The sequence below is a fragment of the Falco naumanni genome, chromosome 13 (assembly GCF_017639655.2).
Source record: "Falco naumanni isolate bFalNau1 chromosome 13, bFalNau1.pat, whole genome shotgun sequence".
In the NCBI taxonomy this organism is placed as follows: Eukaryota; Metazoa; Chordata; class Aves; order Falconiformes; family Falconidae; genus Falco; species Falco naumanni.
This window is the reverse complement of record NC_054066.1, coordinates 11208750-11231252: the sequence shown is the minus strand read 5'-3', so window position 1 is coordinate 11231252 and position 22503 is coordinate 11208750.

Here is a 22503-nt window from a genome sequence, read left to right as displayed (position 1 = left end):
TCACAGCCGTTATGGTAATAGTGTCTGTATCAGCAGTATGATGGTGTAAAGATATTTTCCCCCAGCCTGCCCAAGTCATTTCATGAAGAATTCATAAATGCAGATATGTTTCCTTTCTTGAGAGACACAGAAATATGTGAACAGGGTTCACTTCATCAACTTTAGATAAAATGGTTTATTATTTGATTATCTCAGCTCATCCCCCCGAGTATCATAGACCCGTGAAGCCTACAGTTTTAATCCAAGTTATTCTCTGGAACAACAGGCAGTATTTTCAATTGACTGTGCAATAAACTCAGCGGCACAGATGTTTCGGACAGAATGTAGGTCCCTAAGGACAAAACTCCACAAAAGGATTTAAGAAGGTCTGTAACCACCATGCAGGAGTTAGGAGAGGCAGCAAGTAGGTTTTTCCAGAGTTCAGAGACTCGCTCTAGAATATGTAGCCCATCAGGGCAAACAACACCTGGAGGAATGATGTGTGGTCAGCTGTAATAACCAGGTGTTCACTGACAGCTGAATCAGCTGGGATTAGCATTTCAGGTGAGCAAACCTTGAACAAAGCTTTGAGCAAGGCTTTTGGGTCCACAGCAAAACACTTTACCTCTTTGTCACTAAGCATGCTGTCTCTAATTTAGCCCAAGAGGTAGGTGGAAATGCCTACACAACAGCTTCAGAAAAAGGATGTGGAAGTGACACAACAAACAGTTATAACCTGGTAACAAGGATGCATTCCTGACAGGACAAATAGATGTGCGTGAATTCTTTTTGGTATAAGCAAGGTAAATCAGCTCAGGTGGAACAACTATACTAAAATGGCTGGGCCACTTTTAGTTTGTTTAGGACTGTCTTACAAAGGGCCTAAGTTTCCACTAAGAGTAGCTTGAAGGTTATGCACCCCTTTGAACACCAATATAAGTTCCTAAACCACAAACTGCAATTCTCAAACCTCTGTTCTACTTCCAGTGCTTCAAGGAGGTGCCTAACTCTATTTTCTGACAGACGTTCAAAAGCTCCCCTGACACTGTTCTGCTACCGCATCACATTGAGCTCTGCTGCTGCTAGGTAGCCAGAAATGTGGCTGGTGCTTGTGCTTTGACAGAACTGAAATGCCTGGTGGTCTGCGAGAGCCCAGCTCACCTGCCTGCTGAAAGCTCAGCAGACTGAAGGCTCTGCACAAACCACAGTGGGTCTGCAAATCCTTCCCTGCAATCAGTTATGTCTGTAATTGCAACGGGAAATATGCAGCCTCAGTGACACGTGAGGGGAACCAACTGCACAGCTATTGCGAAGCTATTCCAAAGGCAAGTTGGGAAAGCAGTAGTAAGATTGTCCATTTAGCTTTTCTTGTAAATCTGTCCTGGATGGAGTTCCTGCCCTGTGTTGCAAACTTTGAAATTGGATCCTATGTACAGTTCAAAGTGTGACCTCAGCTGCTTGGTCCAGCAGGCTCTAACCTATTTTGGTACAGGGAGGCTGAGGATCAGTGGTCTCTCTCCTCCCCATTTTTCAGAACTGTTCTGCTTCATATTCCTTAGGTCAGAGAGAAACAGAGACTCCTGTTCTCCTTCAAATATTCTATTTACATAGGAAGAGGGAAATCTCCAGAAACAGTTTGTGCGTTTTTACCACTGACTAGTGTAGAATACAAAACCCAGCCTTTAAACCATGAGCCTAAACGTGGGGATTCCTTCTCCCCCAAACGAGAGACTGCTTCCTCTGGTGTACTCCTTCCCTCTCTTGAGCTGTAGAGAGAGTATGGTGTTGCGTTGACTTATTTTTCCAGGAATAATATGTTTTTGTGATCAACCACAACAGTGCAAGTAGTAACCCAGTCTGCTAAGTCATTATTCATAAAATATATTTAAAGCAGACTCCCCTTTACATTCATATAGGGAAGGATTTGAGCTCTTGGACTTCATTTTTCACAATGAGTAATTAATACTTCTACCTGCTGTTCAAGTTCTTTTATGAACTAAATAAGCAGCTGTTTTAAATCGCCAATATTCTGTTGGAGCCTGGCAGGATGATGTCATTGTAAACCACTGAATAACTTGGCCCCATTTAACTTTCTCAAGTATTCAAAAAAAATTATACTACTCCTACTAAAAATAAACTAATAAGAGCCATAGAATATATCCTTGAGGAGTCTACCCATAATAAATCGGGTTCATAAACAAGTGAGATGGGGAACAGGATGGAAAATTTGGCAGGAAACAGATTTTACTCCAAGTTTACAACTGCTCATAAGACAAACTGTGAGAAAATACCATTTTAAAATATGTAAGTATGCCTGGTGTATGTCTCCTTTATCAAATCAGAGACAACACTGTTAATAGAATCATCTGAACATACTTATCACAGCACTGGGAAATTAATTAAAATTTGCTAGGACCCTTTTTGCATGTAAAACCCATCAAAAGAAATGTACATATACAGAATGTTACCACAGCAAGAATGATACAGGCTAGAACATTTCAGTTGCTAAAGACGTTACGTTGCTTATGGCAAGGTATACCTTTCCGCTCTGGAATACCAAAGACCGTTGCTGTACATGGTGAGATTAAAGCTTATGCTGTGGGGTATGATCCATTTTAGTATGTGGGTGGTGAATGTGCATAGTCCCACTCACTCTGTACCTCCAGACCCATTGTACCATTACATACTTATTGTAACTGGCTTATTTATTAACCATTGGCTCTAAGTAAAAACAAAGACCTTTCTAAAGCAATGACTGCATGCTTTCTTGTTCCTGATCCTTCGTATTTCACTTGTTCTGACTCTCAAAAATGCCTGGACCTTCCTTTGTAGAAAATATTTGTTATTTACTTTTACCTAATCTCAGTGTACAGTGAAGCCAGTAACCTGTATCTTCACTGCTGCCGCTAAGGGATCATGACATTAAGGGGTTTTCAGGGAGTTGGGATGCAGTTAATGATATCATAATTATTTTTCTCTTAAACACTTAGCATTTTGAGTCTAGAAGCTGTATTTGAGTGTGTACAAGCAAATCAAGACTGAGACGTGTTACACATCTTTAATTTTTACATTAGTGGTCAGGGAATGGATGGGAGTTATAAGTTGCATGTAACTTTTATTTAGAGTAGCTAGAAACCAATTTATACTACTAAAAAACCTGTCTATCTCAAGTATAGCAGCCTTCATGTTTGTCACTCTATCCTTCTTTCTTTCTATATGCAAGTAAAGAAAGCTGATCTGCCATTGATATTCCTGATGATGCTTTTCTTTACTAGACAAACAAAGACTTAAAGTTGCCATGGAAATATCCAAATCTCTCAGATCATGCATTTATCAAAGAAGGATCATCATCATCAGATAATATTGATAGAGTGCACACTGTTTCTCTCTAGATGAATGTTACAAGACTCAATGTCAAAAGAAAGAAAAAGAAAAATGAGGTGCACTATTTCATTAATGTAATGTCCATTGATCAGCCTCTAAATGACCCATTTCTCATTTTAATGTTTGAAGTGAAAATTACACTCCCCCCAAAACCAAATATACCAGTATTATTTCAGTGTGCCTTCCTTTAAGAAGTGTGATGATTTTCAGGATCTCAGCTTTCCAGAAAGCTAAGTCATGACAGAATCTAATCCCTGAGAATTTCATGGTTTTGCATGTTTGCTTGTATTAATGGATGTTCTTTGAATTTTATTTTATTCCCCATCCTCCTCCCTCTGTAGGCACAGAAAAGGGGGCTAATAATTTGTTTCCTATACCTATTTGAGATCCAGTAGCTGTTTTCACCAGCTGTTCTGGTACAGCTGTAAACTTCCTAATGTTTTTAGTCTTCCTAACTGTTTTCTAGGTTTGGATCCCCTTTGAGGCATAGAGACTGCTGGAGCAAATGGTTAAGGTTAAACTACAAACTAGCTCCCACACTTTGTATGTGCAAGTGCTGGTAAACTAAAGGCCACCGACACTTTCTGTGTTTCTGTAAAGTGGATATAGACGTGTCATCGTCCCTTGCCTTGATTTCAGTTTTCAGTTTTATTTCTGAATGGCTTTTGCATGAGCTTCTTGTCGCATATTTCAATTTCACAGATTACTGGCACCATTGGAGCAAATCATCTGAGCACTAAATGTGTAAGCAAAACTGAGATATCCAACATTTGTATAAAGGCAGATACATTTTAAAACAGCATCAAAATGAGCAAATCCCCAAAAGAAACTATTGAGTTGATAGCCTTGAAGAAAAAAAAAAAAAGCAAAAAACTAAAATAGTTGTGAATTTGCAACATAGGAATGGCACCAATCCAAAAATATATTGGGATATTTTGGTAGCAAAGTTTTTAGTGCTATCATTTCAAATGCTTGCTTTACTTCAGTGCTGTATTTTCATTGGCATTTAATGAATCTCTGAGTCTTCTGAGTTTGTGATGTGATCAGAACCCCAAAAGCCTGGTTTTCAGGTGAATATTCAAGTTGCCTAGGTTTGCAGGAACGAACTGAAAAGCTTGAAACATTAATGGAGTGAGATTTTCAGAAGCAGTTGAGTCCAGATGCCTCTTTGTAGTCTGGTTTCCAAAGGAAATAAGGCTTGAATGATTGTACTTTGTGGTTAATTTCAGTTTCACAGGAATGAGAGATCAGAAAAACATTAGTCTCCCAAAAGTTTGGGTAGTAGATGAGAGAAGTATACATAAAAGAGGTCCCATAATTATGTCCTGGAAGCTTTCTAGTGATGCAAAAGGCTACTTGCTGAATTCATACATTATTTATATTATTTGGCATTAGTGTCCATATAGGAGAAATACTTTATAAATATCCCAAACTCTGAGAAATTTTCTGTCCCTGTTTGCAGAATCCAGTCATGGAAGCCTGATTTTACTAGTTCTGATGTCATGCCAGTGTTTACTTGCTATCATTTGTGCGTTTCCCCCATCTGTGGAGAAAGGTTTCACTGAGGAGATGGTTGGTCTTAAAGTAAAGTCAAGCCAGTTTCCAGCATATGAAAGTATTGTGTTAGCTGCATTCAGTTCTGGCAAGAGAAACTATCATGGCATAACTTGCTGCATGTTAATCTGTTAAATAGGACTGAGGCATGACATATTGTACATTGGCTAATAACAGCAGATCTAATTTCCATCGGATACATTTCTCCTCATTACCTTCCTTCCTTGCAGTCTGCTCTGGGGTTAGCAAGTGGTAGTCTCGGGTATAGTATTTTCTTTCTTATGCTTAAAATGTTGTTATTGATCCATAATATCTGTATTTAACACTCAGTCTTCAGGGCCAGTGAAGACGATGTATGCTATTTGTGATTAGAGTGTGAATTCTTTGACAAGGATTTCTATTTTCTATACCCTTTTTAGAAGTGTGTTGTCTCTTATTTTGCAGTGTAGTGATTGGCCTGGATAGTGGTTGGACAGACTGGTGAGGATAGAATTTCTTAAAATTAAAAGACAAGATCTAATTTCATTGTGCAACTCAGCTACTTATCACAATTGTCTTTCCTTAATTAATTGTATTTCAGGGTAGGCACATTATAAACTAATCAGTCTATTGTCACATGCCTGTAAATTTTGTAATTAATTATCATGGCTAGAGATGAGCGAATGATTTCCAAAAAAGTAACTTATTTGGTGACTTTTGCTTCTTTTCTGTTTATTAATCCTGTGAAAACATCACAATTTTCTGAAAATTGCTTGTTATTTCACTTTTACTCACTGAGTTATTCTTGGTCAGTAAATACACGGTTTGTAACAACCCTTTAAAGCCTAAAATAAGATGTGATTTGACCAGACTCAAATGTTCACATGGTCATTTGTTACTTACCAAACACTATGTTTCTTGGAGCTGGGTTTTTTGGAAAAATGCTTATAATCACTAATCTGACATTTACTTTGAGTCAGCATTCTTCCAGTGTTTAATTATTGTCCTTTTTTTTTTTATTGGCAACATTCTTGTCTGCGAACTTATTTGGTAGAACATCAAAAGGTAAGGCAAATGCAGCAAGAGGCTGGAGAGGTTTCTTTTAAAAGGCTGTAAGGTGTGCAGCTTTACTGCTGGGCACCGTACCCAGTTAAATAGTTTGTGGAAGCAGTTGATGCTAATCCAGCTGTGCTGTGTCCTGATTGATATGAATTAAATAACTAGTATCTTCATGATTTGAGGAGTATTTAAAGGCTTGCTTGGTTCTACCTCTGTTGCAGCAGTAATGGTGTGTTATAGATATGTCCTTTCGTTTAGCTGTGCTTTTCCACTGTCAGTTTATCCCCCTTCAATTGCTATTCTGCTTTCTTGGCAGAGTAAAATAACTGGTAAGTTGGGCCCCACTTGAGCCAGGTTTGCATTCTGTGTTTGGCTTGGGCCTGAATCAATGTTTATGTTGCCATTTACCAACCATCCACACTGTTAAATAAATAGTGTCATTGCCCTTAGCCTGGTCAGTGACACTGAGGTTTCTCTTCTGAGAAGCAAAGATCCAGCCCTCCTGGACTTGAGGTGTGCTCAGGTGCTTTGATGCGATGTCAACATAGAAATTTGCATTAAGAGCAGAAAGCAGCAGCTGAGAGGCGGTACAGCCAAACTCCTTGGAGCCTCTCAGCTCTACCTGATGGAAGGAAAACACTCCCTCTGCCCTGCCATGGGCTGCAGGGATTTGGACTAACCCATACTTACTGCACTGGAGCAGAGGAGGAGCACTGAAACACGTGGACTCCGAACCCAGATGAGAAGTGTGTTAAGAAGTTGTTCCTTACTACCTCTCAGCTCTCAGTTGCCGCCCCTCAGCAAGGAGGCATGCCGGTTGTGTGCTAATTTGGACACTAACACAATCAGTCAGGAGATTGGTCAGTCCAAAGCCCCTGAGCTCAGGCTTCAGGCCAAATAATGCAATGTAGACATGCCCTAAGAGACGGGAATGAAACTGTAAGCCTGAATTTCACTGGCAAAACCCACAGAGTGATTCCAGCCCCCTGTATGCAATAACTCATTTTGGAGAAAGCTGCTTCCCCGTTTGGCTTGTGTGTGTCCTTACAGCGTGACATTCCTGGTGAGCCCCCAGCTCACACCCTTGGGCTCTGTTGCCATAGCTCTGTTTTGCTGCTGTTTGCCATTCCTAGCTAGATAACCTTCTGAGGTTCCCATTACTTCACGTTCTCCGTGGGTGCCCAGAATTCAGTTCAATTGTTTCCCAACTTTTTTGGTACGTGTTTACAGCCCCCAAGCTCTCCTGCTGCCTTGTCAGATGACACTCCACCTCAGTGGCTCCCTGGAGGCTCTTCTGTTTCCAGGCTACCTATGGTATTTGTTTTTCTTGGTCTTCTCATTCCTAGGCAGGCAGAGCTTTTATGGAATTGACTTGTCTTACAGCAAGACCAAACCATTTGAATTTTGCTTTTCTTATCTCTAATGAACTGTTCAGGAATGAAATAAGATTGGTGTGTTAGGGCACAGAGTTTCTTACAAACGACTTTAGCAACTATCCAATGGCGCCAGATGTGGTGGTGGCTGCATTGCAGTATTTTACAGGACAGCATTTACTTTTTAGAATGACATTTGCTTTCCCACAAAATGGCTGTGTTTCCAGCAAGGTAGGGAAGACATGAAATGGGGAGGCTCTACTACCTCCTGAACCCCATGGTGAATCTAAGTACCAGACCAGTTCTGTATGAGCATTGGGGTTGGTTTGGATAAGCAGGACATGTATCTGAAAATATTGTGGGCAGAAAGACTGCAGGTGAAACACTCGCTCACCTTATTCCACTGCAGGGGCAAACTGGAAAGGCAGCAGTCCCATCCTACGCTGCAAGCAGAGGAAGGATCCAGTCTCTCCTTGGGAAGTGGGTGGTGGAATGGAACACTCATGCAGGATTTCACCTTTGCTGAGTAATTTTGTAGTGGTGCTGAGGTTAAATTTCATTAACAGATTTCTGGATTTCAAGTCTGCATTTCCTCCTGTAATGTATACCCTTGAAATATGCCCACAGTATTTCTATACAGTTTATATATTTAAAGGAGGGTTTTTTTCTGTACTTCTTAAAGTAATCAGTGTTGCGTGGGTTTGGATTTGTTCTAACATTAACTTCACACTGCTGTATCACAACTTATTACAGTGGAGTCCAGGCTGCTCTTCCCTGGATAATCCATTTGTTTCCTGACAGCATTTTCTTTGCATTAAACTCCTTCTTTTTACCGCATGCCACTCTTATAGTATATAGTATATTACATCACTGATACTTTCACATGAATGGAGATTGGCTTTTTCTAGCCAATTTGTCTATTTTTTAGGTATAATTTCGTTAGATATTCCTGAAATAGGACCCTTCTATATGTTCTGCTCTTACTCTGTATTGGCAGGAGCTTGCTTCTTTCAATATTGTGAAATAAAGCGTCCCTTCTCAGAGGCACAAGGAGACAAATTTCCTCCTATATTTACACATCCCAGCTGTCTGTGCTCTACCCTGTGCCTCCAATCAGTCCCTGTCTTGCTCCAGGGTCTTTCAGCCACTACTGACAACTTAGTGCTTTCCCTCCAAGATTCTCAGAATTTTTCACCACCTTGTGTTGGAGAGCAGCAGTGGGAGGTAGGTTTTGAGTGGATTTGGTGCTATTTCAAACCCTTCCATGGTTACAGCTTTTGTGGGTTCAGTGATAGCTTCTGGGACTAATAGTAACGTTTCTCACTAGCAGACCAGAGTAAAGCCTTAACAGGCAGTCAAAGGATCGTGCAGAATTGTCTTTTAGACCATCATACACCATTAGTCTTATTTTGCTCTAAAAATAATTGTCTGAAACTCAAGCTTGACTCTATCCTTCTTGTGTTATGCTATAATAAGCTCTTCAAATACTTCAACGGAAAGTTGCATTAGACTTGAGCCAAACTACTATCTGGACAGAACACCAATGCAGGTTTACAATTTTTAAATTAAGATAATGGGTTCAGAATAGCATGATGTTGCATTTTGAAAATTTGTTCATATTTATAACCCATACCTGTTTCAGTACTATTCATGAGTGTTATGGGATTACGGGATATTTCTGTTTGGTTTCTGGCCTGGAAATGTTTTGGGTTGACTTGAAACATTTAATTTGTCATGAAACTAAATATTTCATTCCATCTTCTTATTGCTTTACCCTTTTAGAACTTTTCAAGAAAGGTCATTTGAAACAAAAAGCCTAAATGGTTTATTTTGTATTCCTTTTTTGCAGTTGGAAAAAATTGCTGAAATGAATTTGTATTTGAAAGCTTGCTTTTTTTTGCAGTATGGTATTTGCCAAAATAATCACACTAGTCCTCCTGGATTAATCCTTCACTCACATTGATATCTATGAAAATTTTATGATTGCATTTGCACATGGCAGATTTGCCATATGCCCTTTGCAATTAAAAGAAGTGATACGCTCTCTTAAAAAAAAAACCAAACAAAAAAGGCTTCAATATGCTACTTAACATTGCATGTATTCAGGGACTATTATTGATACATTTTTAATAATAGTTGCCATTGTGCTAGGTGACCATGACACTCAGAAACCTGACTATGACTTGCTAACAAACAAAACCTAGAGTAGCTTTGTATTACTTCGGGTAAAATTTGCCCCATAAATAATGAACAACTAAAAGTTGTTTACATTGATGTGGTAAGCCCATAGCAGCTGCCATGGAATGTGTCAGCAATCAAAACTTCCCCTTATTACGGAAGCAGTGATAAAAGAAAGTGATTAAATGCAAACAAAAACCCTGACAGGACTTTCGGGCTGATTAAAATGAACAAAATCTGATGGCTAGGACATTAGCATGCTGCAGGTCAGCTCCTGGTCTAGAATGCAGGTGTAATCTCAAATCCTGCACGGTTGGGAATGCTCGAAATTTTTCCTGGAAGCAGGATGGGCTGAGCAGAGGCACAATAACTGCCTCCAGTGTGCTGGGCCTGGATTTTTTCACATTCATCTTCAGTATTTAGCTTCATGCTAATTTAGGTTTAGGTATCTAATTTCATTTTTTTTTAGGATTTCATGTGTATCCAGTAACCCTTGCTGAAGTGATCACATACATGTTTTCACATTCATGATACATGGACATGCATATACATACTTTATTATACGCAGAAATATTGGAGGGCTGTTTTAAAAAGCCTTTTATTTTAAAAATGTGTATCAAAAGCAGGTGTTGAAGTCTGGTGAGAAAAACACCATCTCCTGGCAGCTGCATAGATTCTTTCTTGAAGGTGAAAGGTTGGATCCAAGTTTGCTTTAGTCAACAGGAGCTTTTCAGTTGCCACCAGTTAGAAGATTGTGCCCTGTAGCTGGCCGTGTGGATGTGACAAGTTGTGTTACATCCTGTCTGCTGGCCCAAGAAATATAAACACCACTGCCCAAGTCAAAGAAACAGAGATGTGGCGTAGAGAGGAATGGTTGGATTAATGGGCATGTATGTGGTCGCATCAGGTTGGTGTTGGTTGCACCTGGCTGATAATGTGCATAGCTAAACCAGATTGTACTACTCAGCTTACACAACCTTGTTGTACTACTCAGCTTACACAGCCTTGTTACTTGAGCCAGGATTTGTTACTGAGCTTTAGCCTCGTGTGCCATATTGTACCTGCCACCCCTAGGAATGTGCGCATGGAAACCAAGTTGTTTTGTTTTTTGGAAGTGTATGAAAAATGTTTGTTTAGATGATGCCAAATGTTTTCATCTTTTTCATAGAACCAAGCACACGCAAACAGATACAGAGGCACACACTTGCACACATATCTGTTTACATTATACATTTTTTATCAATGAAATTGTTTACTCACTACCTTTTCACAGCTGAGAGACTTAAAAAAAGGAATATGAAGTACCTGTAAAAACAGACACCGAGTTTTAACTGAAGCTGAAAATACTTCTGTGCTAATGTTCATGTTACCTGTTATATAGGGTTATAAAGATGAACCTGTGTTCTTTATGCTGATCAATGACTGATTAAAAATAATAGCTTCAAAATTATTTAAACGCTTTTACTACAGTCTAAAAAAAAAAGCTTTGTTTCATAAAGAGAACTGGGGGAACTCATGCCATTTATTGAACTTGCATATCTTAACAAATTGCCTTTTGGTTGTTTTTTTTTCCAAGGGTTCATGGCTAAAGCTGTGGACTCCTTGGTGCATGTCGTACACATACAGCACCAAACACAGCAGGATCCCTGTCCAGAGGGGAGTCACTGCATGTTGGTGCATCACCCTTACTGTGGCATCTTTGCCAGGACTGTCTCCATTGACAAAGTGGCCTGGGGTGAGCCAAGGGGTGGAGGAATGGTAAACTGGAGCTTCTGGGGTCTCCTCCATCATAATCTTAAATAAAATCAGAGGGAGATTAGTGGTGGTGGGTTCTCAAGGCCCCACTCCCCAGATATCGGTAAGCAAGGAAACCCGCCTGCTAGGTACAGGGCATGGGAGCGGCCTCTTATCCCCTCCCTGGGTCAGAAATGGGGCTGCCTCCATCCATGCCTGAGATATGGGCTGTGTAAGCCAGGTATAAAAGCTCAAGAGGAAAGTACAGAGAAATAAAGACACAGTAGTGAGTTCTGGTCTGTATGAGCTTTTCTTTTTCAAAAGGCCTTTTCTAGCACATATTTTTGTTTCTTTTCTATGAGGTGGATTTTTTTGGCTTGGAAGTTATACTTGTTTTTATGACATCTTAAATTAGCTCTAATTTCTCTGGAATCTGGCTGCTATGTAATTAAGTTACCATTGGTACAGCATCACTTTTGTTTTGAAGAGGTGTTACATGTAAACATATCATACCATGGCTGTTACCAGAAGGGCTTCTGTGGCTTTTTATAGGTGTGATGGGTAGTCAGAATTATGTTCATTCTGGTGGTATTATCTTATGGTCTATATATATGTTTATGCTCACATATAAGTGTATATATTTGTGTATGTATGCATGCACATTCATAAATATATATGAACACATACTCACATACTCATGAACACAAACATATATGTGTGTATATTGATTTTTGAATGTCAGTCTTGGGGATATGGAGAACTGGATCTGGAAAGGAAATACGGATATTTCAGTTTCAGGTGTCAAGAGAGGAAGATCCTATAAATTCCAAACTGTGAAATGATTTTTACAAAAGATACGAATTTTCATACAGACTGGCAGACATGGAGGTCAAGATATTCTCAGTGCTTTTATTGTTTCACCAAATTTTATCATTATTTTGCATTGAATATCAAAGTGATAGCTTTTTGAAAAACGGTTCCAGTGTAAGATAGTTTTCCACTTAAATGTTCCTGTATAGATCTGTATAATTGGTTTATACATGTTTCTGAACTGGATTAAGCCTTGGAGTTTTGACAAGCTAAATATCAAGTAGCAACAAGACATGCATAGCCATGCTCTGCAGTATGTGATAGTGTGCCTTGTTTGTGTAAGAGGTTTCTGCATCGAATAACAGGATTAGAAAGTTCTGGTATATCATCAGTTGTTCAGGATCATAATGTTAATTGATTCTGAGCCATTTATCATGAAAGTCAGTGGGAATAAGACTGAACCTGATGCAAAACCTCTAATGAACAACATTTTGAATTCTGCACAGCTGATTTGAAAGGTGTGAGTCTAACAAAGTAATCTGATTTTTCAGAGGTAAGCAGCAGTGTCACTTCACAGTAAATGTAATGGGATCTTCAGATGAGGATCTTAACAGGTCTTTCAGTGACTAAACGTAGACACAGGTGTTTAACAACAGCACCCCTGAAGTTTGAAAATGATGATGTGCAGTGGGTGTTGGTTTGGGTTTTACATGTTTTTGCTGTCTGATGACTCTGGGATTCTGGGATCATCAAGATCTTTTAGTAATAGAGATAATTATTCTCTCTTTAGATGAGTTTCCTTTTTGCTTTCCCAGAACTGCTCCAGCTCAGCTCAGGAATCCTGATTTGTGTCTCTCCACTGTGATCCATTTTAATTGTATGGACTGTTTTAGCATGTGCCCCTGTCCATCTTCACTTAAAACCTGCTGGCCTGAGCACTCTGCTGTGAGGTAGCAAATGTGAATTTTTGCCTCCTTGGCTGAACTGAAGTCAACGACAGAAAGAGGGTTCTGAATAAAGGAGGCATGGCTTCTTCCAGTGGCAGGAAATTGTGTTTAATTGTGTACCACTGTTTTCTTATAAATTATCTGAAAGGACTGGTGTTAGTACCCAAAGGCAAATCTTTAGTCTGTGGATCATAGAAAAAGGGAAGTGCTTCCTTTATAGTCTGAAGTCAGGTGCGTCAGGTTTTGCAAGGAGCAGTTGTATCCTAATCAGTGCACAGGATGTTTTTGTAATTTTGTATTGCGTCATTTTTTACATGCATGATTTAAGGATTGTAGGGGATTTATGCAGCAATCTGGATTCACTTTTGGACTAGGGCCTGAAAGGTAATGGGTGATAACTGACGTGGAGGCATTGACTTCTATTATCAGTTCTGGCCCTTCAGATGCACCTTGACATATCATTATAGCTGCATGGCAGTCTAACAGACATCTCTGATGTAAAATTTTAGGGATTTTTATTAATGTTCAGCCATTTGCATCCATGGAACATAACTCTGTGGAGGTAAAATCACAGCTAGTCTAGTTTTACATCTCCTTGAAATACTGACTCTGAAGCTGTAATTGATCACCTACTTTTTTTGAGAGATTAGAGACTCTGAAATCATGAATCTCTACAAACCTGTAGGATAGAGCATTAGGTGCTCATTTGGATAATCTAATTGAGAAAAAAAGGAAAAGTCTAATCACATGCAATGAGCACATTGTGTTTTAGTCTGGCATAGAAGTTCTGGCACATGCCTTGTACTGTTGCCACTTAGTGCCCTGGCTTGAGATAGGCAGCTTGAGAAGCTGGCAGCTGATAAAGAAAAGGCTAATGTGAGGAACAGTTTTGCATCTTAGATCCAAATTTGTGAGGCAAGCATTCATATTGAGTTTGCTTGGAATCAAATGCTTTTTCAGCAGGTTTAGTTGACTCATGCACCCCAAATATCCATTCAGCTACAGCAGTCTCCACATGGTTCCGAGCGCCCAGAAACAAAAGTTATTGATATGCAGTTTATCCCTCTTAGTAAGCCTAATTAGCTGAGGCTGTCTCAAGTGCATTTGCCAAGAGAAGCAGGGGAAAAAAAAAGTTTGTCAGGCTTGGGCTTTCTAGGTCTGTTGTTAGAAATGTGACCATTAGGAAATAATGGAAATGGCAACTTAATCTCATTGCATTGTTGAAACTGAGTTTTTTCAAGGTTATTTGGAATCTGAAGATCTCGTGCTGGCACTTTTACTCGCAATCATTAGGCTTTTATCAAGTAACACCCAGTTAAAATACATGATATGATCTTGAGGACAATAATACCTTCTAGTCTACCAAGTTTTTCTGTATAAAAGTGGACCTCATGGAACAGAGGTCCATGTGGTCCCTAAGCCAAGGTTCTTCATTCTTCTTTCCATTCTGTTCTTTGTTGTTGCATTTCCTTACTAAACTGCTGTGGCATCTAGCTACAAAATTGGGGAAGGAAGAAGACCCAAAGAAAATCAGCCAAATCGTTAAAGGTTACAGAAGTCAGAATTATTAAGGGTACACTCCTTTTTACAAGATTTACTGAGGTATTGTACTTCCAAGGGACCTCAGGCACTGGAAATAATAAATCCAAATCCAGCCACAAGCTTAAGTGCTTGGATTTGAGATACCTCTGTTGTGAGTAAAACTTAAGAGTCCATCGCTTTTAGAAGACAAATCTTGGTCAAATTTACAAAGAAAAATTGGTTCATATGCTGAAAACTTGTAACATAGAAGTTCTAAGTGTAGTCCAGCAGGACGTGAAAAAGATCACATACAGAACCCTCAACTCAGCCTGTTACACAGTATCTTGAGAAAAACAAATTGCTGGTCCTGTTCAGGGGTATTTTCAGCACCTGACACTGTTAAAAAAATAATCTCTCTCTTCATGGTTAAACGTATTGTAAATCTCAGCTGAAAGAAAACATTGCATCTCTTCCTTCTGAACGCAAAAAAAACCAACAGATGACCAAGATAAGGTAACTAATACAATTCCAAACATTTTATTTATGCTGTCAAAAGTATTTTTAAAACCACTAGTTTTTATTTGATCCAACCTGTTTCAGCAATGCTCTTCATGAAGTTATATTCATGTGTACGTCATGCAAATGAGACTAGCAGATGCAAAACTTTAGTGAGATATGATTAATTTAAAATATTTTATGGCATATAAAGTCCTTCTTAGCAAGACTTTTTTTTTAGTTTTTAGGAATTTCTCAGGTTCATATTCATAGAAATAATCTGTAGTCTTGTTAGTGCTAATGGAAGGTGAAGTATGCTTAATAGAAAATTCAGCCTACAAAGATGCGGGGTTTTTTGGTTTAAGAAAGACTGCTATTACAAAAGCCCTGACTTTACACTCCAGTATTTTTATCAGATTGTGATTGCAGTCACTGCATATGTCATTACAAGCTGAACTGATGGGGTCTGGAGAGTAATGTTAACATGATTCAGAGGAAATTAATCAACATTAGTCAGCACTTGTCTCTCGTGTACTTGGGGTCATGGCCTGTTCTAAACTAACTTATTTTCTTCCTATTCAGTGATGCAGGAAGGAAGATTTAAAACCAGCAGTAGAGTAGTAATAGTGTGAAAGGAAGAAAAAGGTCACTGGGAACAATATGAAAGCTGATTAATAGGATCATCCTCATAGGTGAATTAGAATTCTGCAAATGACTTTTCTCTTTCTCATTCTTTCCCTGTTGCAAGGTAGTTTTATTCTGGAAAAATGCATCTGAACAGGTGCACCTGAAAAATAAGTCTTAAAGCTATAAGATTTTTTTTTTCCATTGATGTTGCTTTGTATTTTTCTTTGAGCTTTAGTGTGCACTAAGCCAAAGTGTGTTCCAGGCTATGTACAGATTTTGAAGAAGAAACCACTGCCCCCCCACCCCCCCAAAAAAAAAACCCAAACCCATGAAAAAAACCCAAACAAACCCAAAACCAAAAACCTCACAAAAAAACCCAACCCAAAACCCTCACGGCCAGCACATGTGGGGATCTAATACAATAAAAACTATTACTGCTGTTCACAGACAAGGAAATATGAGTCTCATTATTAAGCAACAGCATTTCCTAAATCATGCTGTTCATGATATGCTTGATCTCAATTAAGTAAGGTTTCGGACTCTAAAGTTTTGTCGTAGTCAGTATGTCTGGTGGATAATGCGATACTAATAAGTAAATGGGCATAAACCAGGAACCTGTGATGCAGTGCTGCTGCAAATAAGGTCTTTTGAAGGTTCTGAAGGTGGGATTTCTCTTTGCTACCTCTAACCATCTAAACTCCGGTGATCTGGGGTCCTACACAAAGCTGAAACAGAAGCACCTCTGAGGAGATGTTTCTGCATTAAAGTTGCCTTCTTGACATTTAGGTCCGCCGGCTTCAGAGGTAAACAAAACCCCACATACAAAATGTACTCCACAGGGCTAGGCAATGGGAAAGCCTTGCCTGTCCTTGCAGAACCAAAGATGCGTTCTGGTGAACCTGCAACTTTTCCAGTGCTTCCTATCAATTTACTATGTACGGTTCAGCTATAGCTTTTGCTTTGAAATCCTTCGTGTCCTGGGAGGACGTGTCGTGAACATGACAACCTGTAAACTGGAGGATTAAAAGCACAGAGCACATCTTTGCTACTTTAGTACTCTATTGCTGATTTCTCTAAGGAAGCAAAGTGTGCACCAGTGAACAATACCGTGAATTTGGTACAGTTTTTGTGTTTGTGACTTATTTGTAAGGCCGTGGTTAGTTTGCCCCTTATTTAACAAATGTGTTTTGTGAACATATTGCAGTGTATTGCTTATGAGCTATTTTCTTGTGCTGTTAAGTCTCCAGTTAGTAGACCTCTTCATGACACATTAGATTTGTTGCCTTTGTTGTGTCCTCTGCTTTTCTGCTCCTCGACTGCTAGCTCCCAAACAGGCTAAGGACTTGCAAGATTTCCATGGCAGGTACATAACTATACGTAAGCACAAATTTGTATGTTCAAACAGGGTTTTCAAGCCTTCTGTTTATTTTTTGTGGGTAAGTTGTACTCTTAAGTGCAAAGTGAACCTAAGGGCCAATATCACTTAAGCTACATTACTGTTTTGTCCAAATATTATTTGGTAATTGCCAGGGTATAAGTCAGTTTGGTCACATACACCTTATAGCATTTTCAGTGATGCTTTACAAGGAAGCACAAATATAATGTTCCATTAAAATGCAAAGTTTGAGTAAGGATGAATTTTATGTAAGTAATGTTGAAATTACTACAAACAGGACCTTGGGGAAAATGTAAGGGAAGAAACTTAAATCCTTCATGCTGTAATTCCATATTCTGACTTTCTGAATAAAAGGCTCAGACATGTCTTCTCAATATTTATCCTGTTTACTTGCTCACTTTGGATGAGCCTAACAGTTTGCATGGGGTCTTGAGGTTCCTGTCATGTGAAAGTCCTCTTCTACAGTACAAATATTTATAATACATGACAACTACCATCTCTCACTGTAAAGAGCTGAAATGCCTATGGTCTGAGGTTTCAAAAAGACTTTAACTTTTTCTTTTTTCTTGGTGGCAATAAATTAATTGGCCTTAGACGAACAAATCAACTGATTGGATTTGTTTAGGTAATTTTTAGTTATTTAAAGAAGAACTGATCAAACCCAGCACAAGCAGAGGAAGTGTTATGTCAATATACAGAGAAGCCCATATTCATTAGGAGGTGGCACTTGTACTGTCAAAATAGTGAACTAGTCTCTGAAAAATTAAACCAGGATAATATTAATGGTAGGAAGAAAAGATAAATACACAATGAGACAGCACTTCTCTTTAAATGGTGTAAAGAAGGGACTGGGGAAATGAAATCTGTATTCCATAAACTGAACTTAGAGCATGCCTGCTGCATTGCCCCTCAGCTGCTTACTGGAGCTAGAAATCAACACCAGAGCTGGAACCAGCATCAGAACAGTACCACCACTTTTCCAAAGCCAGCCCACATCTTTTTTATGTCTTGTGAGTTGACAAGGCAGTGTATGGAGAACGTGGCTGTGATGATTGTGTTGGTTCATCCGGTAGCTTTTTTGCAAGGGGTGTCTCTGACTGTCCTTGGGGTACGTCTCACCCCAGATGAATGAATTCTGAATTTAAACATAGAAAAATGGGAATCCTAATCAACATTGATACAGAGACCACAGTGCCAGAAAACAGAGCATAAAGACACCTAATTAAATATTTTGTGGAAAGATACTGTTCTCTTTGCAACATCAGTTTCCTCTCCCCATCTTTTATGAATTTTTCACAATTGATAATTTAATTTTGAGTTTTGCAAAACATCCAGTTTTCACTTTCCACAGTTCAATGAAAAATGCTTATTTGATATGCTTATTAGAAGAGCCTGGTTCTATGTTAAGGTATTAATTTATGGTATTAATTATCTTTAGTGCTATCTACCTCCTTGAAACAAGAGTCATCACTGCAGCTTACCTTAGAACCACAGACAACAAGGAACTACTTAGTCTAAAGAGCAGCACTGCCAAAAAGACAAGTGTATGGATAGATCATGAATACATTTAGGCTGCAAAATGAGAAAAACCCCAACCATTTCTATGCATTCTTGAACACTTTTCTGGCAAGAGTTATGGGGGGCAGAAAATGTGATTGCCCATAGAAGCTGAATTTCCTTTTCTATGAGAAGAATCCTAAGATGTGGTGACTGCAATGGAAGACAACTAGAGATGCTGACCCTGGGAATGTTTTCAGATCACCTTTGGGGAATGGGCATGCCTGAAAACAAAAAAAATGTCTCTCATGTTATGTCAAATACACGCTCCCATCTACCACTGTCCCTGTTTTCCCAGCACACCTGCCTGAGACTGGAGTGAGATCTGTGACAGTCCGGGTACCATGTCACAGCAAAGTGCACCATATGTTACCCATAGAAAAATTATCCCAGCTTCCTATAAAATAGCAATTAACCGCTGCTACCTTGATTTCCACTGGGAGTTCTGCATAAACATAGTATGCCCCAAGGCAGTAGTAACTTATGCTTTCCAGTTTGCAGGCCTTATGGATGCACCTGCACACGATTCATCTGTGTTAGGAGCACTGAGTGGAGTTTAGGTTTGCATGACAAGTCAATGCATACAGAAATAAATATTTCAATGAACTGTGATGTCATTTTTTGCTACCTCTTCCATCTGGAGTGGCCAATTCTTTAATATGTAGTTATAAGCTGACTAATGAGACCTCAAAGCTGTACCCAGCTTTGCAGGAAATAGAAGAAATGTAAAACTCAATATTAATTTTACTTTGCCAATATACTGGGGAGGAGACTCTAGAGTATAACTGTGATGCCAAGGAAGACATATGGAGAAAACATCTGGGGAAAAAAGGTGTAGAAAAAGCCTCTGGAAAGTAGGAAGAAGCATTGTGAGAATTGGCTTTTTAAACAGAAAGGTGCAGTAGGGACTGGATACCCTGAATTGTGTCTGTTTTTTGTAGTCCTGGTCTCCATAGCAAAGCAGCAGCACAGATAAGATCTTCTGACATAACTGGGAAATTTCTAAGTGTTCCAGATAAATTCCCAGCTTGTTCTATGACATTTATTCCAGAGAAGACTAGAAAGTTGCACATTAGGCTAGAAAGGACATGGTGAGTGACTAACACACCTGTAGTGTATATATATAGGACTTTGATACACATGTTTGCTAGGGTTTGTGGGGTTTTTTTCAGAAGTGGGAATACACCTGTAATAGATTGAAGCAGAAAGAGGATAGAAAGAGAAAGAAATAGGAACAGAAGCCTGTTTTCTGAAGTTAACTGTGGAATCATCCCCTAGATTCACAAGCTGGATTTTATTTTTTAAGATCAGTTTTCAATTGATGAGAACATCTCCATCTAGTCTATTCTTATGACTCGTGGTATTTCAGTGTAAAGTCAGAACATGCAAGGATGTTGTGCATTTGGTCAGCTGGCAATATGGTATATGTCAAATTCTTTAGTGGTATTCAGGCTATTCTAGAGGATGAAATTTCATCACCCATGTCTCTGCATTGAAAGCTACAAATGGTATAGCTCTCATAAAAGAAACTGTGGAACCCTTTTGCAAGACTGGAGATTGACTCTGGTGTCCCACTGGAGTTCTGGTGTGGGGCATAGGGCTGTCATTTTAGCTCATCTCTGATATGTGAGCTGTGCACAGCACCAGGCAACCATCAAAACTTCCTTTGCTGCAGAAAAATCATGTATGGGTACATATATTTTTGCAAGACAAGAGAAGGGGAGTTTTCTTAAGTGCGTTTCCTGGTTGGTTTGCTTAGAAGAAACAAGGCTGTCAAATCCACATGGACAATTTCTATGTTCCTCTGCAACATTAAAAATGGCGCTATACCTTTAGGAAACCCTGCATGAGCTGGGGAAGGAAATCCAGTGGGTTTTCCGTTATTATTATAAAAGCAGCTTGTTGCACATCCCTGCTCTTTGATGATGTTGAGAGACTTGTCACGAGCCCGGGTGTCCTGTCTGAACTTCTGATTAACGCTAATGGTAAATGATTCTGTAACAACATTTCTCTGGGGATGGTTGAGTAATGGTAACATTGTGCTTCCCTTAACCTGTTCCTGTTCCTTGGTCCATGCAGAAGTATTGGAACTGGGGGAGAACAGGGCAAAGAAAGGACTTTGAGAGCCGGAAAAGTAGGCAGAGTGTGCAGGAGACATGTCTAGGAACACTTGGCCATTGATGTCCTGCAAATTGTACCATTCTGCTGGGCTTTGTATCTCTTCTGGAATATCCCAATGAAGAGGAATTCAGTCTGGTTAAGTGTGGCATTCTCCTCAACTCAACTTCTACAAAAGCTAGTACATAACTAGTTAAGGGATACTTCACTATCTCTAAATGCCCGCATAGCATATTCTTGCTGGCAGGGACAAACTCCATTGTCACAAGCAGTTCCCTTCTGTTTGCAATTGATAAGGAACATACTATGCATAATGCATTCACCTCCTTAGCATATAGTGCAAACTAATTATGACCCATTGCTTGCTCTACGTACCACAATACAACATAGGCTTTGTCTGGGCACCCATACCAATACAAATTGTTGATGCTGCTGAAGCTGTTGCTTAAAGTTCACATACTGATTTTTCCTGCATCTAGAATCAAGAGCACTCTTACAGATTTACTTGTGTTTGCAATTTTGTGTTGAGAAAATGTGCCAATCTTATGTGGCATGTGAGGACACAGTGCTGTTATAATGATGAGTTTGCCTGAACAGCTGTGTCTGTCAACTTCTATCACTGAGCTGTTGCTTAATAATTTAACAAAAACTTTACCAGCTTCTGGTTGCCCTATGACTTTTCTCTGAGGTAATACCATGAGACAAGATCTTTAACTTATAGTTGTATTGCAGTGTGTGGTGGAGGTAGATCTTTTTGCATACGGATGTCACTATATTCTTCTTCCCTGAACCTGTTAACATGCAGTTAGGTTCTTGCAACCAGCTACACTTGTTAACTGAGATTAGCAGGTACTTCAGTTGTTTGTGTAAACATGCAAACTTTCAGAAATTTGATCTCATTGGTGACCTGTTTAAGTCTCCATAATTTGGTTTCCCCCTGTACCAATCCTGTAATAAGGGGCTCACCAAGACAATGACTTTGTAGCTGCTGGAAATTTTGAGAGTTCAAAATCTAGTTTCATCCTACATGGCTATGAAAAGTTTTCTTTGTAATATTCCAATTAGATTCGAACAATTTTCTTTGTATTACAAATAAAAAAGGTTACAACTGAAATTAAATGCGTAGGACTTGTTAGTGGAAGGCTGTTAATATTGATGTTTCCTTGGATTGTTCTCTGCATGCTTCTAAAATCAAGTTGGGTCCTTGCAGTTGCAGTCTTTCGCTTATACTGAGGGGGTTGCAGCTAAAATAATTTATAGTAATTTTTACATTCTGTTTAATAATTCACATGGGGTATCTTGAACATTGGAAGTATCCTAGCTTCAGTGGGAAGGCTTGAGAGTACTCTACCCTGGGAAACCCAAAGGTTTTGTGAGTAGAGGCTTCTCTTGAGGTGTCTGTAGGATGAGGGAAGATGAGAGTTTTGGTTCTTTTGTTGTCTAGATCCTGCCTGAGTATATGGATCATTAGGTCAAAGGTGGTGATAGACTGGAAAAGGCTAACTTTCTGAATGCTGGTATGTCTGATAAATAAGAAAGAAACATAACTACGGTCATGTCAGAACTTACAAGGCTTGGATCATGGATAGAAGCAACTATTAGTAAAAACTAGTCTTCACAGGAAAATAAGGTGCTTTCAGGATGGGGTAGTAGGTGAGTAGAAGGTGTTAGGTTCTGAAATTTGAACTGAATTTTTAGACATACTAAAGGATGTAGATACCCACTTAGTATTTGAGAGGCCTATTGTCTGGTTTATTACTTTTTTAATATGAGCTAAGGCTCTTAGCTCACT